Source organism: Lathyrus oleraceus, chromosome 2, assembly GCF_024323335.1.
Source record: "Lathyrus oleraceus cultivar Zhongwan6 chromosome 2, CAAS_Psat_ZW6_1.0, whole genome shotgun sequence".
Classification (NCBI taxonomy): Eukaryota; Viridiplantae; Streptophyta; class Magnoliopsida; order Fabales; family Fabaceae; genus Lathyrus; species Lathyrus oleraceus.
In genome coordinates this window covers 147,358,697-147,364,623 of record NC_066580.1, presented here as the reverse complement: position 1 = coordinate 147,364,623, position 5,927 = coordinate 147,358,697, and positions in this window count along the sequence as shown.

Below are 5,927 nucleotides of genomic sequence, written 5' to 3'. Positions count from 1 at the left end.
ATCTAGTGAAGTCAAAAGAGAAGTTCGACAAGAAGTCAGAGGTGAAATAGGCCCAAGCAGACCTCAAAGAACAAGACACATGCATGCAAGGTTGCAAGAATATATGATTACATCTGATGATATGGTAAATGAATAAGGTAAGCCGGTACACTATGCTTTCTATGCATATGTTGAACCAGTCAATGCAACTAAGGCATTGAAAGATTCAAAGTGGGTGAAAGAAATGAACGAAGACCTGAAGTCAATCGAATTCAAGACAAGAAGGCAATCAATGTGAAATGAGTATAAAAGGTGAATTTGAATCCCAAAGGAGAAGTGACTCGACACAGGGCGAGACTTGTGGCGAAAGGATTTCTTCAGAAATAAGGAATCGACTTCGACGAATGTTTTGCACCTGTTGCTAGGATCGAAACAATTAAATTGGTTGTTGGTCTAGCAAAAATGAACAACTGGAAGACATGTCCGATGGATGTGAAATGTGAATTCCTGAATGACCCCTAAGAAGAAGAAGTTTATGTTGCACAACCAGCTGGGTTTGTGAAATAAGGCGAAGAAAGAAAGGTGTACAGGCTACATAAAGCCTTGTACGGACTTAAACAAGCTCCAAGAGCTTGGAACAAGAAGATAGATGGCTTTCTAAGGTGTAGGAATTTGTAAAGTGCAAAACTGAACATGAAGTATATGTAAGAAGAAGCAAGAGTGAATTGCTTATACTATGTCTCTATGTCGATGACTTGTTGATAACAGGTAGCTGCAAGAAGGAGATCGAAGACTTTAAAGGTGATCTCAACAAGGAATCCAAAATGTCAGATCTGGGTGACATTTTATATTTTCTTGGCATCAAATTATACAAGAGTGGTAGAGGTTTGATGATGCATCAAAGAAGGTATGCAGGCGAAATACTCAAGAGACTTGAGATGCAAGATTGCAACCTAACTTCGCTCTAACTGAACCCAAATTATAACTGTCGAAAGATTCAGATTCAGATGATGTTGACCCAACCCAATATAGAAGACTTATTGGGTCACTTCGATACCTTTGTCACACAAGACATGACTTAGCATACAATGTAGGTATGGTGAGTAAATTGATGCAGAAGCCAAAGGTATCACATCTAGCAGCGGCGAAGAGGATACTAAGGTATCTGAAAGGAACTCTCGACTATGAAATTTTGTTTCCTGTAGCCGATAAAGGAAAATAATGCAAACTAGTGGGATACACCGACTCAAGTTAGTGTAGTGATGTTGAGGATCAAAAATCTATAACTGGCTATGTGTTTATGCTGGGTGGTGCACCAGTTGCTTGGAGTTCGTGAAAGGAGCCAATAATGGCATTATCGTCGTACGAAGTAGAATACATAACTACTTCTTTTTGTGCATGTCAAGCAACATGGATGATGAATCTGGTCGAAGAGATAACAACGAAAAGTCATGGAGCAATTACCATGAAGATCGACAACATGTCAGATATCAATTTGGCAAAGAATTCGATAGCACATGGTTGAAGCAAACACATTGAAACGAGGTTCCATTATCTTCGAGAGCAAATAGCAGATGGGAAAATGAATGTGGAACACTGCAGAACTGAGAATCAGATTGTAGACATCATGATAAAGAGCGTGCATGTCGAAGTGTTCAGAAGACTAAGAGCTATGATGAATGTAGATAACTTAGACACAATGAATTAGATAGTGTGTTGAATTGTAATTTCTTATGTTGAAGCAGGTTGCTCGACAGAAGTAAGGAAGTATCGAATCACCTAGTGTGTTGAGTTGTATTAGTGGCTCGAAGTGTCGAAGCATGTTACTTCACACATGATTTTGACTCAGACCTACTTTTAGCAGTGTTAACTATTTTGAGCTTTTATAGTTTTGGGCTTTGACTTAGGAAGTAAGTTAACCTAAATCTATAAATAGAGGGAGTAACCCTTATTCTTGTAATAGAGAAGTCATAACATTGTATTCATAGAATTTTGCAGTTGCAAAGTGAATAAAAAAGTTTTCCACAAGTTGTTGACAGAGAGAGAACTTTGCAAAGAATATTCATCTTCTTCTCCATCTTTCTTTCTTTTCTTTCTCAATTGTTTTTTCATTGTGTGGGTGATAACAATCTTGTTCATCAAGATTGATAGAAATTCTCCCTAGATTATGGTGGATTTTCAACACATTTGAAGAATGGATGGAAATAATTAAAGTGGAGTGCTTTAGTAAAATTAATGAACCAATATTTACATTGTTTTAGTCAGGGGAAGATATAAACTTCGATAATAGACTAAAAATATAGTTTTGTCCTTTTTAATTTATTGTAAATTTGTAAATATGTAATTTATACATAAAAAGTATGCATAAACCGTAATAACTTACTAACATTTTATATTTAATATCTTAAGTATTATTTAAATAAATATATAAGCTTTAGAAAAGTTGTTTTTGATTAAAATATAATTTATAAAAAAAGTATAGTGGTTGTAAGATAAAAAAAAGAGTAAGAGTTATTTTAATTTGTCCGCTCTGATTCTTCAAAGTAAAAAAGTAAAAAGTAAAAAGTGATTTTTAAGTTTTCTTTGTTTAAAATGGAATCATTCAATATTTTTTACAATCGAGCAAATATAAGTTATTTATTTATAATTACATAAATTTTATTTTTTCAGTCTTTGTAACCTTGAATCGAATTCTAACCTTGACAAGGTTAATTTCATGATTTGACAGTAGTCGAAGATGTGTTGTGCTTGTCATAGTCGAAGTCTATTTTTACATGGAGAAATATGTTAGTTTATTGTTTAAGTTATCCGGTTGAATTGAGCCAATCTATTAGGGCAATTGTTTAGTATGTTAGTTGAAATTTTCTTTAAAATAACATATTTGTTCTCACTTCTCCATTAATCCATGATTATTCTAATCAGAGGGACAAAGTGGTGTGGTTGAGATTCAATTGTAAACATTGTTCCCTAATTTGTAATTGAATTAAGAATCCAGTTTTTAAATAAGAAATCAGTCATACTTCGTATTTTGGCATCACTTTCGCAACAAATTGGTGTGGTGAGCATGAAGGAGAAGATGACTTCAACAAATTATAAGATTGAGAAATTCAGAGGTGCGGATGATTTTGGTTTGTGGTGCTTAAAGATGCAAGCCCTACTAGTTTATCATGGTTTGCTAGAAGCGTTGAAAGGATAAGAGAGAATGAATGCTACCCTAATGGAGAAGGACAAGATGACGATGGTTGAGAAAGTGCCATCATATTGAGCCTGTGTGATAAGGGGCCAGTTTGTTTTAGCTTTAAAAAAATGGATTTTTTCTTTGTATTTTTGAAAATTGATTATACAAATATGTTTTTCAAAATATTATAAGTTTTTCTAAATTTGTTTTTTATAAATTAAAAGATTGAATTATTCATTCTATAACATAAATATACATTATTGAAGATCAAAACATAATCAAAATCACAAAGTTTTCAAAAAGTTGTATCTTAAAAATGATTTTTATGAAAAACTATTTGAAATAGCTTCAAAATTAAGTGATTTTTTGAAAATTTGATATCCAAAAAAAGTTTCAATAAAATGATGAAATACCTAAAATAACATTTTAAGAATAACTATTCAAACCAAATTTTCATTTGAAGCTTTTATGAAAAGTTTCTTTGTAAATTTTTTTTACACTAAAATATGTAACACTATAAAAATCATTTTAAAAAAAAAGCCAAAACAAACGGGCCCAAGGTTATAAAAAAATATCTATTTCTTTTAATATTATTTACTATTTATAATTTAATCACATTCATTTATTTCCATTTATAAAATGATAATTATGCTACTTTCTTATTATAGTTACTATTGATTAAACAATGGGAAAACCTTTGACATTGATACATGAAATTCTGGTTTCAAATATTTAACATATATTGCCTGAAAAGAATTATTATCGAAAAAATACAGTAAAATATAGAATAAATATTAATCATTGATATAAATACGAAAATAATAAATTATGTGTTATTGATATAAATATTAGTAATTTATATCATTAAAATGATAATTTAATAAAATTGTATAATTGATGCAAATATAAAAAATGCATGAAAGATTATGTGTTATTCTTTTTATATATATTTTAACGTGTTTATAAGATTATATATATATATATATATATATATATATATATATATATATATATATATATATATATATATATATATATATATATATATATATATATATATATATATATATATATATATATATATATATATATATATATCATTAATTGTAATTTATACATTAAAATAAAGATTATAGAAATATGTGTCATCCATATAAACCTGAAGAAAAAAATATTATTAATCCAAATAAAAATAATGTGTCATTTATCAATTAATTACAAATATGTGTAAATACAATTTTTTATTTTTGGTTTAGTGAATAAAATGTAATATAATTTTTTTTGTTTTTTATCATAATTATATTATTAATTTGTTTTAATGTGAATCATATATATCTATTAGCTCCATTTTTATTGCAAATTAAATACAAATGATTTAACCGTTTTCATTTGAACTAAATGTGCGTACACACATTAGTTTACTACAAAATAAATGTGCACACTGTTTGCACATTATTTAAGAACTAATTTAATGTGTTTATTATATTTTTTTCTAAAATAGTTATATTTTATAAATATTTTAAGGGAAATGCTACGAGTGTCTCCTATACACTAGTTAAGAGATTAATATTTGAACATTATTTAAGAGATATATTTTTTCTAATTATATGTATATTCAATTTATTAAAAATAAAAATAATTAATTTAAAAAAAATATATTGTATATTGAATGAAGTAAAGATAACTATTTTCTTTATTAGAATTCTTAACCGATGCCCCGGACACCGGTTAACCAATGACCCTATATTCTTAACCAATGATTTAAAACATGTTTCTTATGGGTGAAATCAAATTTGTAATGATCAAATTATTATTTTTTTCTTTATGTTCATATTACAACACATTCAAATAAATTCAATAACTATATCTGTGTTGATAAATAATTAAAAAATCATTAGACAAATATTTATATCAATAAATACATTAAAATATAAAATATAATATTAGAAATTGATATAAATACGAGAAAAATAGATTATATTATCGATATAAATATGGGGAAAATATATATTAATAATTTAAATACGAATTTTTTTAATCCAAATATAAATAAAAATATATTTTTCTTTTAAAAATAATAAATTTTCTTTGTTAAATAATTTAATCTTTCTATTTTATTTATTCTTATTATATTTTAGAAACAAATGCGCATAACACATCAATATCCGTGCGAATGCACGGGTATTTATAGACCAGAATTCGTGTGAACGCAAATGTTATTATATTTTTTGTACAATTAAATAAAACAAAATCTATTTAAAATAACATATGAATCCAATCACAAGTAAAAAATGTTGTTTTTTAATTATTTTTAATACTAATATTTTTATTTTGAAATTATTGTTAAAAAAATAAATAGAAGGTGAGCTAGCTATATATTATTGATGTAATAATTTGACTAATATATAAACAATTTTATTTTTCTTTCTATTCATTTTTATTACATTTTGAAAACAAATGTGCATAACTCAACCGTATTTGTACGAAGATACGGGTATCCAAATCAGAATCTATGCGAACACACTGGTTATTGCAATTTTTGTACAATTAAAAAAATAAAGATAAATATATTCAAAATAAAGTATGAATCCAAACACGAGCAAAATGTATTTATTTATGTTACTAATATTCATTTACATAATTAAAATAATATTTACAAATACTATGTTATTAGTTAATATTTATAAAATTAAAGGATTGCATAAATATTTTTATAAAAAATATCAAAACAAAATTAATATTTACCGATAGGAAAATATGCGGTTGATCC